The sequence below is a fragment of the Miscanthus floridulus genome, chromosome 17, assembly GCF_019320115.1.
Source record: "Miscanthus floridulus cultivar M001 chromosome 17, ASM1932011v1, whole genome shotgun sequence".
NCBI lineage: Eukaryota > Viridiplantae > Streptophyta > Magnoliopsida > Poales > Poaceae > Miscanthus > Miscanthus floridulus.
In genome coordinates this window covers 68,671,440-68,689,134 of record NC_089596.1, presented here as the reverse complement: position 1 = coordinate 68,689,134, position 17,695 = coordinate 68,671,440, and the positions used below count along the sequence as shown (strand labels likewise).

Sequence of the window (17,695 nt, the reverse complement as noted above, 5' to 3'; positions counted from 1 at the left end):
TTTATTTCTTTACTGAGTGTCAAAAAAAAACACACTTGGCAAACCCCCTCTTTGCCGAGTGTTTTTTTAACACTCGACAAACCTTCTCTTTACCGAGTGTTTTTTTTGCCGAGTGTTTTTAGGGAAGCACTCGGCAAAGAACTTGTTTGCCGAGTGCCCGATAGAATACACTTGGCAAACAAAAAAACACTCAACAAATTTGACGTTTTTGGTAGTGATCAGATAGTGCCCAGTGGGGAGGGGTAACTAAGTTGCATGGCCCGTATTGGTTCATGGTGTGATTGATTGTGGCTGTGTCCAACCAAATGCCAGCCAATGTCATTATGGTCCAAAAGATCCAAACGAAACAACACCTTAAGTGTACAAGGGATCCTAGAATACTTACACGTCTAGGAGTTGGTCGGGGATTTTCCCTCACTGAGGAGTGAGGAACATAATAGGTTCTACCGTTCAAGTAGAAATGATCTGGTGATGCAAATTATTCCGCCTACTCTCTCCTCCATGGTTTTGCTTTTAACCTGTTCTGTAGAGGGAATGCTGGAAAGGGGGACCAACAAATGTGGCTTGTTCATTTGGTGGTGCTTCACAACCGGTCTAAACTTCAGAAAGGTTGTAGAGGTGTGGCCTTTCGAACTATGCGATGTGTGCGTTCTGTTTGCAACTACCAGAACTGCTCGACCACATGTTGATTACTTGTGTTCACCTAGAAAACATGGTTCAAAGTCCTTTGGAGGTTCAGTTATTGTGGTGGCTAAAACACCTTCCACCCAAGACTATTTAATCGCACCGCATGGTGGCTAACTTTGCATAGCTAGACAAATCCAACATAAGGAGATAGAAAGACATTTGACTTCATAGTTCTTCTAATCAATTGGAGTTTGTGGAATGCAATAATGCTCTGATTTTCAGAGGTTAGGCTATGCAATCCTATAGGTGCTGGCAGCAAGAATCATGGCGAAAGCAATGCATTGGCACAGGGCAGGTGGTGGTGGCAGCCTTGCCCAATGGCGTACAATAGCTAGCTGGACAACGGCTCTTAGTTTTCCATGCATGTTTTCATTTCATTTAGTGTTCCTTCTTGCCTTTGTGTTCTTTGTAGTTGTTGAAGCTTGGGTTGGTTGGGTCGTTAGCCTTTGATGTAATGATCTAGTACTGATATTTCTAGTAGCGGTGCACATTCTCAAAAAATAAAAAGCATCAAAGAGGCTGATGCAATTAATATCTGGACTAGAACAAACTATCATGTTTCTATGAGTAAGTAGTACATATATTCGAGGCTCCTTGCATGCAATAGCCCGTTGATCAAGCTGGATGTATCTGCATCATATATGCACTAATTAACACACAAAGATATATCAAATACATTTGCAGTTCCATAACATTCTTTCAATCAACATTTGCACTACCTCATTGGGCTCATAGTTCATGGACATTATTCTCTGATAGTTACCTCTAATGATCCACTGTTAAACACTAGATATCAGTTGCAACACTGCATGTACATTTACATTGATGAGAAGAGAACATGTTCAACAAAACAATGGGACGATGTACAATAGTACAAGAACATATTTCTACTAGGTACAACATTTGGATGGACAAATGCACATTTTACCTTAGCAGGAGATAATTTAAACTCATGTCAAGCTTAAACAGAATTTTGTCTAGTCGACGAATATGATGCTGCAAGGAGCGCAGCCCCAATCCCTGAACCCTCCTCCATAACTCTAAGACTAACTGTGGAGGCGATCTCATCCCCTAGGATCTCATCCACTGCTTCGTTCAGATACTCCCTAAAGATAGAATAGCCTTGGTAGAGACCACCTTCAATCGCGACAACCGATTTCTTTGGCTCACCTCTTATCTTTCGAACAAAGGTGGTGCCACAAAGAGTTCCATCACGACCAATTTTTTGTAGTATTGCAACAATCCCAGCAGCTGCTAGACTGGCGGCTCTTCGGGTGACAATGTCACATATTCTAACAACAAGTCTTCGAGTCTTCAGTGGAACATCTTGTATCTGTAAGGAGAATGATGTAGTTGATGAGATCATTGTCTGATTAAAGTATACCATATTAACATATAAACATTGTTTCATATATATGAGCCAAGTAGCAGTGACAACTAACCTTCAGATGTTCTTCGAGCACCCTACCAACTACTCTAAGATCTAGGGAATCATCCTCACGAATAGCAGCTAGAGAAGGTGTACTGGATGGCAGGAATAGAGAGATGTCAAGCCAATTTCACAACAAAAGGATCAGAACAAAAGTAAAACAATAGAGCAAAGTGGAACATATTGGGGAAGCTTATCGATAAAACAATGTATCAGATTTAGTGTAAAGATTAGGCATACTGCATCGATTTTATATTTCAATAGCAACTAGCAGTATGAAACTATTAACAAAGAAGAATCATATTGGAATATAACACCCTAAAATTTGCTCCTTTGAAAATAGAGTTAAAATGATTTATTTATGAATTTTTGGTGCACATGAAAATATAGGAAAATAAATTTTTTCATTAAGTTAAAATTTGTCATAAGGTAGCAACATGTTTGTGCATACATACCGGTGCATTTGTTTCATTGAATTGTGTGGATTTGATTCAAATTGAAAACATTCAAAATGCTTTTGAAAAATAAATTAAAAATGGCTATATAAATTTTATTTTCGAAAGCCTACTTAAAATTTTCTATTTTTATTTGAATTGAAAAGAATATTTGAATTAATATTTAACTTGATTTGGTTCAAAGAAATTTAAACCATTTTGAATTGGGATTTGAAATAAGAAAAGAAATAGAAAAGCAAAAGCAAAAGAATAAAACCCCCTCTCTCCCCTCTCTATCTTCAGCCCATACGCCTCTGCAACCCAGCTGCACAGGCCCAGCGCTTCTTTCCTTTCCCTCCTGGACCCGGCCTAGTCTCCCTTCGCTCTGCTCATTCGAGCCAGAAGGCCCAAGCTGAAGACCGTAGCCCACCCGCGCTCTCTCTCTTCTCTTTAGCAAGCGGCCCAGCGTCGCCGCGCCTCCTCCCTCCCTTGCTCCATCCCACTGACACAACGACCCCATGCCCTTCCCTCGCTACCAAACCCGGGCCGCCCTGTCAGTTCTTTCCCCTTTCTTCCACCTCGTGCCCGAACGGGACTTCGCCGAGGAATCTGCGCCCACGCTGTCTCCTTTCGTTGCTGTGCCTCCCAAGCTGCCCGGCCCTTAAATAGAGAGCCTCCACGCCCGTGCCGTCCCCCACCGAGCCCTGGAGCAAGCGGCGCCGTCTCTCTATTCCGATTCGAGCCGCAGCGCCGCAGGAGATCCTCTGCTGACCGGTTCGCCGCTACGTCGTCTCGTTGACTCGCCGAGCCACCTACCTGGCTTTGCGTAAAGGTGAGGAAGCATTGAGTGCCGCCCGTGCACTACGTTAGCGCCGTCGCGAGAGCCACCACCTCGTTGGGCCCCGCACCCGCCTTGTTCTTTCTCCGCCGCCGAGGTAGCCCGAGGTGAGTCTGCTGTCGCCCCCTCTCTTCCCTTGTCTCCGGTTCGTCAAACCGTGGCTCGTAGGACCTTTTACGTGAACTCCGACGAGGCCATGCTCACCCGGCCATGGCGCCGCCGCCTAGAAATTGCACGCCGGCGACCTCTTCTTCCCCTCACTCTCGGCCGTCCATCTAGAGATCTATGGCTCTGATTAGAAGATACCGATTCGCAGACATGTTTGCTAAAGCGTCCCTCGGTTTCTTCAAAATAGAACCCGCAGTCCAAAGCGCAATCACAGATTACGTTTTCTTCTTTGGAAAGCGTAGTTTCATCGGTTTAGATCCAAAATACGTTTTCACTTATTTACAGATTTGCCACTAATCTTGTTTTAGCCATAAAATCTCTGTTTTAACTCCGATTTGATCCATTCAACTTGCGTTAGGTTCATAATTTCATAATCTACATGATTATACTATTGTTAGATATGTTCTCAACTTTTAAAATTCGAGGTTAGATTTAATCTATTATTTTATTAAAGGAAATCTTGTTTAATTCATATCTTCTATGTTTTTGCTCTGATTTGATCTATTCAAGTTACGTTAGATTCATAGCGATGAGATCTATGCATTAGTAACAGTGTTTATTATATTACTATTTCTAAAATATCATGGTTTAAATCATATCTTGATTAATAATGATGCAACTGGATTTTATAAATACAATATGATTTGTTTTACTTTAGTTTTATAATTCAAATCTAAAATTGACTTAATTCAATCTATATTATTTATAAAATATCTTATATATATGAATTTATATAGTTAAAATAAATGAAGCCTATAATTTTCTTTTCCACGTATAATGCAAATCTCTCGATAGTTGTATCTTTTCAACCGTAGCTTCGATTAGAGTGTTTCTCGCGATTGTGTGTTCGTAGCGATGCGTAGAATCGTGTTTTAAACTCTTTTACTTATTTTTCTATGATTGGTGTACTATTCTGATTTAGTTATACTGTTTGCTTCATGTATGATTGTATGGATGCTTGTGTGGTGCTTTATGATTACGTCTAGTTGGTGAAATATACGTGGTGACCAAGAAGAAGAACGTTGAAGATTAAAGCTTACCAAAGGATCAGTGTTTTAAGGCAAATATAGCATGGGATCTTCCTTGTTGTCCTATACACCTTTAATCATTTAATTCATACTGTATGTGTCTACCTTGACTACCACTAAGGATTTCCTAGTAATTTGTACTTGTACCTTGATGCCTTTGGGTTATTGCATTGGGTAGCTTTGCTTGTGCTCAACTACAACCATGATCTAGTAACTTGACTAATGGTATATGCAATAAACACTAAAATATGTTTTTAGCAATATGGAAACAGGGGGCTAGAGTGTTTAGCTACTTTCTAAATGCTCTAGATTTCTCTCCCTAAGGACTTATCTATAAGTGATCATCCAAGACTTACAGTACAGCTATGAGGGCTACATGGCTCTAGCTTTAGCTCAGTATGAGGACCTTTTCTAGCTTATTAGAGGTTACCTTTATGGTGCAAGAGAGGCTCTAGTTTGTATGATCTCGGCCAGCCAAGAGGGTGTACTTTGGTTTCTTTGTATTTTGTTAGTCACTCCTTGAAGGGGGGTTCATGCTTACTGATGGGGAAACCTTAGCGGCCCTAACTTGTTAGACGAACCTTTGAAAGGCTTCATAGTGAACCCTACCAACCTTCCTTCGTAGTGGGTCAAGAGGCTCATGACCTCGGGCGAAAGGGTAAATCATGACTCACAGTGAAAGTGTACAACCTCTACAGAGTGTAAAACTGGTATATCAGTCATGCTTATGGTCACGAGCGGCCTTGAAACATTTACGGAATAGATAATCACTAATGGTTAATGATGATGAACATGGATGATACTGATGATGAATATGCTCATTAATGAATACTGTTTATGCTATTCATTATTCATGTTTACCTAATCATGTGTTTATATGGGCTTGAGATAAACTTGTTGCTACTCCTATGCTAAAATTGTGACCATTAAAAGCTAATTGCAGTTAAACCAGTGTCAGCCTTTTGAGCCTCATGAACCTCATGTTATATTTGTTGAGTACGACATGTACTTACACTTGTTTTATTTTACACATTTTTGAAAAAATCCCGGATGGGTACCAGATTGCGAGAGTTCGGAGAAATTAGGCTTGTGATCAACCAGTCAGTTATCCCTATGGAATTGGAGTCTTCGCCTGAAGATCGGAGTTATCTTTCTACTATATATACTCTGAGGTTATAATATTTATACTAATGCACTATGTATTTAAGCATTGTCTTTTGATATTATCCTTATTTATAGCTATATGTGAGATTTGACTTCCTAGGCTCACATATGGTGCGTATCTAGTTTTGTTCTTAAAACCGGGTGCTACAAAGTGGTTTCAGAGCAATGCTGACTGTAGGACAAAAGTCTAGTAGAAACTGGTCATTCTAATGTTTAGAAGTTGCTGTAAAAACCCTTGCTTTATGAACCTTGATATTTTCTTCTCTACTATATCTCTACCCTTGCTATTCATCTCTACCTTGGTGCTTATTTTGAAGTCTTTGTTCTCATCTCCACTCCTTGATTTGATATGCTTTTAGAATAGTTTCTCACCACCTTCTTGCGTAATCTGAAGATGAGTCTTAGGATTGTTACCCCTAGTACAATGAGAACGATAGTATCGCAAGTTGAGTCAATTATTGAGTTGTGCATCTTTATTCCTTTGTTGAATTGTCATTATGCTTATGATTATTTTGAATCTTTGTAATGATTGCAATGATCTTATTGGGTGTTCCCACAATTTCATTTAGCTTATAGGCCTAAGGTATAAGGATTAGTGAAATAAATAGTTGGGATATGGTTTTCTCCTGTTTCCTTTATCTTGTCTTCTTAGAGCAGCCTATACTCTTCAGCTTATATCTCTAATCTTGGATGACAAAAAATCATGAGAAAATTCTGGACAATAGTATACTTCAGTATCTTTCTCTGAATGTAAGAATCAGCTTGATAGCTATTTTGGTTATGGAGATACGAAAATCACAAGGCGATGCATCTATGCTGTTTGGAATCTAGAGTAGTTTCTGATGTGCACTATTTTCGACCAAGTTAACTGTAGAATTTGGAAAAGTGTTCTATAAGGAAGTTGTGGACAATTTTATAAGCTTTCCAACGGTATAAACTATAACTTCATTGGATTAACAGAATGAGAGTTACAACTATTTTACTGCACTGCTATTTTTTATCTCGTGAGGAATTTTAGATTTCTTGTTCTTGCCCATACACAAGAGTATCATTGGGGTGTTAGAATGTCTTGATTATAGTTAGATCATCTGGAAGATGGTGCAAGCTACCCTTTTTGTGTCCCCTAGTTGATCTTTTCATAAGGGGTAGCTAAGTTGAAGGATTTGTAAGATAAAGTTTCTTACATTCTAGCGCTTCGTTTGGAAGTATTAGTTATCTCTAGGGTTTGGTGTTCTCTTGTCTCAATTGCCATCAATCCTATCTTGTCATCACTTGAAGCTACAATTAAGGATGTTATGAATGACTGAGTTCTAATTCATACATGTTGAAAACAGATGGTTGCTACCAGGAGAAGTGCTTTACAAGGTGCTAGAAGAAATCCTGCCAATTCTAGTCCACCGCCATCCAATTCCTCATCTATAGAGCAAGCTTTGATGATGCAGACTCAGTTATTAGAGACTATTGCTCAAAGTGTGTTGAATAAACCACATCAAGAGCCACCTATTGATAAGCGTAGTGAGTTTATGAAGGGACATCCACCAATATTCTCTCATACAAGCAAACCATTAGAAGCTGATGACTGGCTTAGAGCTGTGGAGCGACAATTGGACAAAGCTCAGTGTGATTACCCTAAAAAGGTGCTTTATGCTTCTGGTCAACTGAAAGGAACTGCTCAAGATTGGTGGGAGTCATTTGAGTATGGGTGTCCCAACAATGCTCCTGCTATCACCTGGCATGAGTTCAAGGATAATTTTAGATCCTACCATTTCCCATTAGGTGAGGTAGAACTTAAGCAAGAAGAGTTCCTCAAATTGAAGCAAGGATCTATGTCAGTGTATGAGTATCATAACCGGTTCACTCAATTGTCATGCTATGCTCCAAAAGAGGTGGATAGTGATGCTAAAAAGCAAAAACACTTTTTGAAAAGACTGAATGATGGTTTGCAACTACAGCTGATGACCGTGGTATATGCTGACTATCAAACATTGGTGGACAGACCAATTGTAATTGAGAACAAGCATCGAGAGATGGAAGAGAAGAAGAGAAAACGTGACCTTCAACGCCAGTTAAGAAATACTCATCTCCGTTTCGCTACATAACCAGAAAATCAGTCATACCCTATGGATCTGCTTGGAAGCAATGATCAAGATCAGTATCATCAACCGAATAATGAAGTGCAGCATTTTAGTTCTCAAGAGCCATGTCTGTCATCTCCCACTATCACCTTGATAACGACAAATATTTCTACTAGTAAGGAAGGTTATGATTGTGGTGAGATTGAACACTATAAGAACGGTTGTTTTGAGAAGTTTGACGAGAGTAATCAAAGCCAGAATCAACAATAGCAGGAGTCAGAACAAAATGTCCATAAGGAGCAGGTGCAAAGCAATAAGCTAAAGTGAAACTACGTTCAAGGCTAGTTGAACAATGTGGATCTGATTACCATTCATGGAGCTAAGGAGGTTGTTTATGGTTTGATTGCAGTAAGCTCAGACACTGCTATGGTGTTATTTGACCCTAGTGCTTCACATTCATTTATCTCTAGGGAATATGTGGAAGAACATAAGATAACTATGCTTCTGATGAGGAAATCCCTAATAGTTAACTCTCTAGGAGGAGAAAAGAAGGCAAACCGCATATGCCCAAAAGTTAATCTTAACATAAAAGGGAAGAACTTCGAGGCAAACCTTATAGTCTTGGAGTTAATGGACATTGATGTTATTCTTGAAAATGGATGGTTATCTGCTTGCAAAGGAGTGATTAAGTATGCCCAGCATTCGGTGCTTCTAACCACACCATCAGGAGAAAGAATTGAGTATGAGGGTATTCAACCTGCACCTGAGGAATATGAGAATGACCTATTAGAAGGTACATCCTATGAGGATAGTAATGTGGACTGTGAGTTTTCAGATGTTAGTGTGAAGGAGCAAACACCGTTGGAGGACCTCAATACGAGAGACGATCATGCTTACTTAGATTAGCCAACTAGGATCTTAGAATGGCTCTTAATGAAAGATATAACTTGAAAAAAATGAGGATCGAATAAAGGCAGAGTATCCATATCTCTTTTATCACTATCTTCCGAATCTCGGGGATAAGATTCATCTTAAGGGGGTAGAATTGTAACACCCTAAAATTTGCTCCTTTGAAAATAGAGTTAAAATGATTTATTTATGAATTTTTGGTGCACATGAAAATATAGGAAAATAAATTTTTTTATTAAATTAAAATTCATCATAAGTTAGCAACATGTTTGTGCATACATGCCGGTGCATTTGTTTCATTGAATTGTGTGGATTTGATTCAAATTGAAAGCATTCAAAATGCTTTTGAAAAATAAATTAAAAATGGCTTTGAAATAAAAGAGAATTGGGAAATGAAAGAATTTAAAAAAATTATAAATTTTATTTTTGAAAGCCTACTAAAATTTTCCATTTTTATTTGAATTGAAAAGAATATTTTAATTAATATTTAACATGATTTGGTTCAAAGAAATTTAAACCATATTTGAAATGGGATTTGAAATAAGAAAAGAAATAGAAAAGGAAAAGAATAAAACCCCCTCTCTCCCCTCTCCGTCTTCAGCCCATACGCCCGTGGCAGCCCAGCTGCATAGGCCTAGCACTTCTTTCCTTTCCCTCCTGGCCCCGGCCTAGTCTCCCTTCGCTCCCGCTCATTCGTGCCCAAAGGCACAAGCCGAAGACCGCAGCCCACCCGTGCTCTCTCTCTTCCCTTTGGCAAGTGGCCCAGCATCACCGTGTCTCCTCCCTCCCTTGCTCCATCCTGTTGACACAGCGACCCCATGCCCTTCCCTCGCTGCCACCCCGGGCCGCCCTGTTAGTTCTTTCCCCTTTCTTCCACCTCATGCCCGAACGGGACTTTGCCGAGGAATCCACGCCCGCGCCATCTCCTTCCGTTGCCATGCCTCCCAAGCTGCCCAGCCCTTAAATAGAGAGCCTCCACGCCCGTGCTATTCCCCACCGAGCCCTAGAGCAAGCCGGTGCCGTCTCTCTATTCTGATTCGAGCCGCAGCGCCGCAGGAGATCCGCCGCCGACCGGTTCGCCGCTACGTCGTCTCGTCGACTCACCAAGCCATGTACCTGGCTTTGTGTAAAGGTGAGGAAGTAGTGAGTGCACCCGTGCACTACGTCAGCGCCGTCGTAATAGCTGCCACCTCATCGGGCCCCGCACCCACCTTGTTCTTTCTCCATCGCCGAGGTAGCCCGAGGTGAGTCCGTCGTCGCCCCCTCTCTCTCCCCTTGTCTCCGGTTCGTCAAACCGTGGCTCGTAGGACCTTTTACATGAACTCCGACGAGGCTGTGCTCACCCGGCCATGGTGCCACCGCCTGGAAACTGCACGCCGGCGACATCTTCTTCCGCTCACTCTCGGCCGTCCATCTAGAGATCTAAGGCTCTGATTAGAAGATACCGGTTCGCAGACATTTTTGCTAAAGTGTCCCTCGGTTTCTTCAAAATAGAACCCACGGTCCAAAGCGCAATCACAGATTACATTTTCTTCTTTGGAAAGCGTAGTTTCGTCGGTTTAGATCCAAAATGCGTTTTCACTTATTTACAGATTTGCCACTGATCTTGTTTTAACCATAAAATTTCTGTTTTAACTCCGATTTGATCCGTTCAACTTGCGTTAGGTTCGTAATTTCATAATCTACATGTTCATACTACTGTTAGATATGTTTTCAACTTTTAAAATTCGAGGTTAGATTTAATCTATTATTTTTATTAAAGGAAATCTTATTTAATTCATATCTTCTACGTTTTAGCTCTGATTTGACCTGTTCAAGTTGTGTTAGATTCATAGCGATGAGATCTACGCGTTTGTAACATTGTTTATTATATTACTATTTCTGAAATGTCATGGTTTAAATCATATCTTGATTAATAATTATGCATCTGGATTTTATAAATAAAATATGATTTGTTTTACTTTAGTTTTATAATTCAAATCTAAAATTGACTTAATTAAATCTATATTGTTTATAAAATATCTTATATATATGAATTTATATAGTTAAAACAAATGAAGCCTATAGTTTTCTTTTCCACGTATAAAGCAAATCTCTCGGTAGTTGTATCTTTTCAACCGTAGCTCTGATTAGAGTGCTTCTCGTGACTATGTGTTCATAGCAATACGTAGAATCGTGTTTCAAACTCTTTTACTTATTTTTATATGATTAGTGTACTGTTCTGATTTAGTTCTATTGTTTGCTTCGTATATGATTGTATGGATGCTTGTGTGGTGCTTTATGATTACGTCTAGTCGGTGAGATATACGTGGTGACCAAGAAGAAGAAGAACATTGAAGATTAAAGCTTACCGAAGGATCGGTATTTTAAGGCAAGTATAGCATGGGATCTTCCTTGTTGTCCTATACACCTTTAACCATTTAATTCATACTGCATGTGTCTACCTTAACTACCACTAAGGATTTCCTACTAATTTGTACTTATACCTTGATGCCTTTGGGTTATTGCATTAGGTAGCTTTGCTAGTGCTTGACTACAACCATAATCTAGTAACTTGAATAATGGTATATGCAATAAACACTAAAAGTTGTTTTTTTAGCAACATGAAAACAGAGGGCTGGAGTATTTAGCTACTTTCTAAATACTTTAGATTTCTCTCCCTAAGGACTTATCTGTAAGTGATCATCCGGGACTTACAGTACAACTGTGAGGGCTATATGGCTCTGGCTTTAGCTCAGTATGAGGATCTTTTCTAGCTTGTTAGAGGTTACCTTTATGGCACAAGATGGGCTCCGGTTTGTATGATCTGGGCCTGCCAAGAGGGTGCACTTTGGTTTCTTTGTATTTTGTTAGTCACTCCTTGGAGAGGGTTCATGCTTACTGATGGGGAATCCTTAGCGGCCCTAACTTGTTAGACGAACCTTTGAAAGGCTTTATAGTGAACCATACGGACCTTCCTTGGTAGTAGGTCAAGAGGCTCGGGACCTCGGGCAAAAGGATAAATCACGACTCACAGTAAAAGTGTACAATCTCTGCAGAGTGTAAAACTGGTATATCAGCCGTGCTCACGGTCACGAGTGGCCTTAAACATTTATAGAATAGATGATCGCTAATGGTTAATGATGATGAACACGGATGATACTGATGATGAACATGCTCATTAATGAATACTGTTTATGCTATTCATTATTCATGTTTACCTGATCATGTGTTTATATGGGCTTGAGATAAATTTGTTGCTACTCCTATATTAAAATTGTGACCATTAAAAGCTAATCGCAGTTAAAACAGTGTCAGCCTTTTGAGCCTCATGGACCCCATGTTATATTTATTGAGTACGACATGTACTTACGCTTGTTTTATTTTACACATTTTTGGAAAAATCCCAGATTGGTACCAGATTGCTAGAGTTAGGAGGAATTAGGCTTGTGATCAACCAGTCAGTTGTCCCTATGGAATTGGAGTCTTCGCCTAAGGATCGGAGTTGTCTTTCCGCTATCTATAATCTGAGGTTATAATATTTATACTAATACGATATGTATTTAAGCATTGTCTTTTGATATTACCCTTATTTCTAGCTATATGTGAGATTTGACTTCCTAGGTTCACATATGGTGTGTATCTGGTTTTGTTCTTAAAATCGGGTGCTACAAAATATAACTTTGTAAGATCACAATATAACTAGAAAAATACAAGTACCTGAATATGAAAGGGGTAGATAAGCAATTCACAGAAGAACCAAATAAATCTGATTCTTGAGCCATTCTTTGGAATACCAATCTTGCAATTTCCCCAAGATACACACCAGAGATCATTTTTCTCAAAAGCCTATATATGCATCCAAGGTGCCAGTTTCAGATTCATTAACACAAGCCTCTTTAGCTTGATTTTCACAAACAATGCCACAATGGAAAAGCTTTAATAAATTCTTACTTGGTCATAGTGATTGCGTTCTGCTTCACTGGAACATATGTCATAAGGAGTTAATGGTATTTGCGGAGACCGGAAACTACCCCATTCTACATTGACAACCTAATGAATAGAGCATATAAATTAATAGTATAAGCTACAATAATATTTTCACATTGAAAATTTATCAAATCACATTAAAGAATACAAATAAAGAAGATAATACAAAACAATATTACCGTTAGGTCAGAATCGGTAAGAAGACCCCGACATTTTGCGATAGCAGCATTGCGTTCAATATAGGAAGCATTGTTACCGGCTCCTATAATCACTGCAGCAACTGTATCCTCATCATAATAGTGCCCCATGGCCAATGTACCCACAGCATTGTTCACCTATTTTGTAGTAGCAGATGAAATTAAAGAAAGATATGATGAGTATATTATTATATACTTTAGTGAATAATAAACTGCATGTGACAGACTTGAAAAGCAAATTTGCTATACTCAATCAGGAAGCACATATTTATTCATTAATTACAAGATATAAGATTATTATAAGATTATGTTTGCAGTTCACAAAATCTGGAACTAAATGTCCATTTTTTAGTATCATACAACATGCAAAGATCTAGATCCAACACTGGTATTTATTTGAGCATAGATACATAGAATTGGTTGTAATATATATTTTTATTATTTAAAAGCAAGCCACAATCATGTCCATGGAGACAACAATGAAAAACAATAATCTCATATCATTTTCGTCTGTTGCACACACTAGAAAACAGTAGTACATATGTGTTTAAGCAGTTGTTATCAAAATATTTACATCATAGACAATTCTCATACATGAAAGATTATCTGGTAGAATTTTTAGATAGAACAGATAATATTTCAATATGTTCCAGATAAGAAGGCTAACTAAGACAGCACATGCATACAACAGAGATAAACGATGGAACCAATCAAGTAGGACTTTTTTTTAAATGGAATTAATTTTCTGAATCTGAATACAAACTAACTCGTAGCAGCAATGTTTTAAATATCCATATGTCATTTAGCCGAGGGCCCCTCACAAGCACAGAAAACTTATCTAAGGCGGTAAAAAATCAGACTAATAGCAAAGCTAAATGAGACTATAGCGGGATGTAGCCACTAAAAATTATACATGAAGCATCCTGCCTCAAACCACTATATCCAGAGATTGAAAACCTAGTTGCACAGCAGAAGTAGTTAGGAACATACCAATGCAGTGACCTGCAAATTTAGTCTATTCCTAACAAGGGCTTCATTCAAGCATTGAGCAACATCTTTTCCAACCTAGTATTGCAAAAAAGTTCAAACAAGCTAGTGAGAAAAAGAAAATTATAATCTCAGCTGTAATCACAAAGGCAACCAAGCAATACTTCTTTTCTATGTGCTTCATCTATCGAGAAAGAAAGATAGAATTTAATTGCATAAGGCTACTAATAAGGTAGTCTAAGGATTGCATATCAAGTTATTATCAGCATGCAACAAGATACTATCAACATATAATGTATATATACCAACAAGACATTAGTAGCATGATATCATGTCTCAATTTGAAACATCATCTCTAAAAGAAAGATTCAGCTATTTGAATGGAAACTTCACTTCAACCCATAACAAAAAGAAGAATAATTGAAGGAACAACTTTGTAACTTACAGCCTCTTCAATTGAAAATTCCTTAGTCCACCTAATTAATGATCCTGAGGATATGGAAACTTGTCGGACAGGGAAGGAAAATGTAAAACCATGTGCCCTTCCCTCATCGCCCCCACCCTCTCTTTCAATAAAGTTCTTTAATGCCAAGGCAATTAGATTGAATAAATCCTAAACAAAGAGTTACATTAGTATTAGGAACAATATAGATCTTGCAAAGGAACTGAAATAAAATGATAATAGTTACCTCGCTTGTACCCTTGGTCAAGTCTTCTGGAATAGGTCGATGCTCAACTTTTTTTATTGATAACCATAGATCCTGAACCAAGCTCTAGTTTCATGACTCTAAAGCTTGTCCCCCCAAGATCAACAGAGCAATAGATGCCTTCCTCACTCCTGCTCATCACATGTATATATGAATAACTGTATCTGATCAACAAATCAAGCAACAAAAGATCCATATGCTAAAAATCATGTCATATAAGACTCGATTAAGTTGCCAATTGGACATCTCGATTCAAAGAAAAGTAGGCATTAACATAGACATTCTATGCAGCTAATAAAATGCAACATCCTGCTGCATCAAATTGCCTGAAATGTTTTAAGAGGCAAAACATCGTCACTCTATATATAGTGTCGACTCAGACACTGCCTTCAGAAAAAGATTTCGACCAATTTTATAGAAAGTTTCATAATTTTCACAGAAAATTAGTCCCACAACAATTGTGTCGTACTGCAAGATGAACCAACATGCAAGATGACAACCGACTCGAAAGTTTGCTGTGTTACGGAGTTCTTGTCAGTCGTGAGCATCATATGGACCATTTTTTTTTCGAGGATCATAAGCACCAAATAATGTTTGCTCGTGGCCGTGACTTTTTGAAGATACAGAGAAAAGAACAACAAATGCGGATAAATTGGGGCCAATAAAGAATGAACCAGGTTAAGATTGCATTCTCGCAAGCAGAAACTTCGCAAATTAGCAATTGCAAATTCATTTCATTTGGCTAGAACCCTAGCATGAAGCCATGAACCCTCCCATGCATGAACACCACGAAAACACTGAAGCAGACCGAGAAAGAGAACCAACAAGGAAAGCGCAGGCGTGGGCACGACCGTTACCCACTTACCCGTCGGGTAGCGCGTCGACGCAGGTGAGCAACATCCGGACCATGCTGGCGCCCTCGGACGCGAGCCCCGCGAACATCTCGACGGACAGGGAGTTGACGATCCGCTGCAGCCGCTCCGTGGGCGTGGCGCAATCCTCCTCGAACCCGTGCACCACCGCTACAGCTCTGCTCCACCGAGACCGCGCCACCGCCCGCCACCGTGCACGTCACCGCCACCACGCAGCCCAAGGCCACGCTCAACCACTGCGCCTTCCCCATCGACACTACCAGAGATGGCTTCTTTGCCGAGTGTCCTAGACTTTACCGAGTGTGTTTTATCGGGCACTCGGCAAAGAGGCTATTTGCCGAGTGCCAGCGAGAAAGCACTCGACAAACAATTGACATTCGGTAAAGAGGTGGTTTGCCGAGTGCCGAGAACTCGGCAAACAATAACACTCGGCAAAGAGGTGGTTTGCCGAGTGTCTTATCCTGACACTCAGCAAAGAGGCTCCTTTGCCGAGTATTATTTTTTTTTACACTCGGCAAACCATATTTTTTTTTATTTTTGACCTTCAAATTTTTTCTACAGTCCCCATACAATACCTGGTACTCCATGTTCCAATGTGGCACATTTCTCGGGCTTTTTCTATATTTCTTTAACTTATTTCATTTAATTGAATTTTCTTGGATAATTCAAATTATAACCGCTAGTCATTCGAATAATGAAAAACATGAATGGAAAAATAATATTCATGTTATTTAGTATAATGTGAGGCCGTATATAGGAACATACCACTAATTTCGAACATCTTGTTTACGAAACATGACTACGAACTTGCTTTCAAGTTGTTTTTAAATTCTATAAAAAGCAAATAAAGTCCAAAAATCATGAAACTTATCAAGATGTCATGATATCATATGTGGAGGCTGTGATAAAAAATTGAGGAGGTTTCGTGCAAGTTTATCACGTACGATGCTTACCACCTCGTCGCCCTCTTCATGAAATCATGAAACTTCTTCGGAGATTCTTCGGTTTACAAGCATCGTACGTGATAACTTGCGCGAAACATTCGTAGTTTTCTATCACAACCTCCATATATGATATCATGACATCTTGACAAGTTTCATGATTTTCGGACTTCGTTTGTTTTTTATAGAATTTAAAAACAACTCGACCGCAAGTTCGTGGTCATGTTTCGTGAACAAGATGTTCGAAATTGGTGGTCTGTTCCTAGATACGGCCTCACATTATACTAAATAACATGAATATTATTTTTCCATTCATTTTTTTGATTATTCGAATGACTAGCAGTTATAATTTGAATTATCCAAGAAAATTCAATGAAATGAAATAAATTAAAGAAATATAGAAAAAGTCCGAGAAATGTGCCACATTGGAACATGGAGTACCAGGTATTGTATGAGGACTGCAGAAAAAGTTTGGAGGTCAAAAGTGAAAAAAATATGGTTTACCGAGTGTCACACTCGGCAAAGGAGCCTCTTTGCCGAGTGTCAGGATAAGACACTCGGCAAAGATTTTTTAAATTTTTTTTAAAAACCCCTCTTTGCCGAGTGCCAAGCCAGGTGGCACTCGGCAAATAATTAAAAAAAATTAAAAAACCTTTGCCGAGTGCTAGATCGGGGGCACTCGACAAAGATTTAAAAAAAATTAAAAAAAAACCTTTGCCGAGTGCCAGATCAGGGGCACTCGACAAAGGGGGAATTTAACCCTGCCGGCTGGGCCAGCCCACACACAACCCACACACGCACGCGCTAGTGCCACCGCCACCTGCGCCAGCGCCGCCGCGCGCCCGTGCCCGCGCCAGCGCCGCTGGAGGAGGAGGAGAAAGAGAGGAGAAGGAGGAGAGGAGGAGAAGAGGAAGAAGGACGAAGAGAAGGAGGCCGTCGAAGCAACTGCGCCTTCGCGTCTGGCCATCTCGGTCTCCATTCTGCAGTGGTGAGCCCCTATGTCGTCTCCACCTGATGGATGTAGATGCATGAATAGATTAAGATGTCCTGGTTAGGGTGCCTTCGTGTGCATGCCGGCCATCGTGCCGTTCATATATATGTGCATGTCGGTCATCGTGTCGTTGGTTTTCTTGCAGGTTTTGGAAACCTCACCGTGCAGGGAAGGTGCTGCCGAAATTTTGTATTGACAGTTTTATATTTCTTTTTTGCAGATAAGAGCCTGTTGGAGCAGAGCCGGAGTACCTCGGCGACCCCGATCGCCTTCCTCATCGTTGCGGGTCTGCCTGCACC

General features: G+C 39.8%; 1 pseudogene; it reads right to left on the bottom strand.

Moving 5' to 3' along the window:
- Positions 1-1,648: 1,648 nt before the first annotated feature.
- On the bottom strand, positions 1,649-15,715 carry LOC136519098 (hexokinase-10-like; annotated as a pseudogene).
- Positions 15,716-17,695: the final 1,980 nt, after the last annotated feature.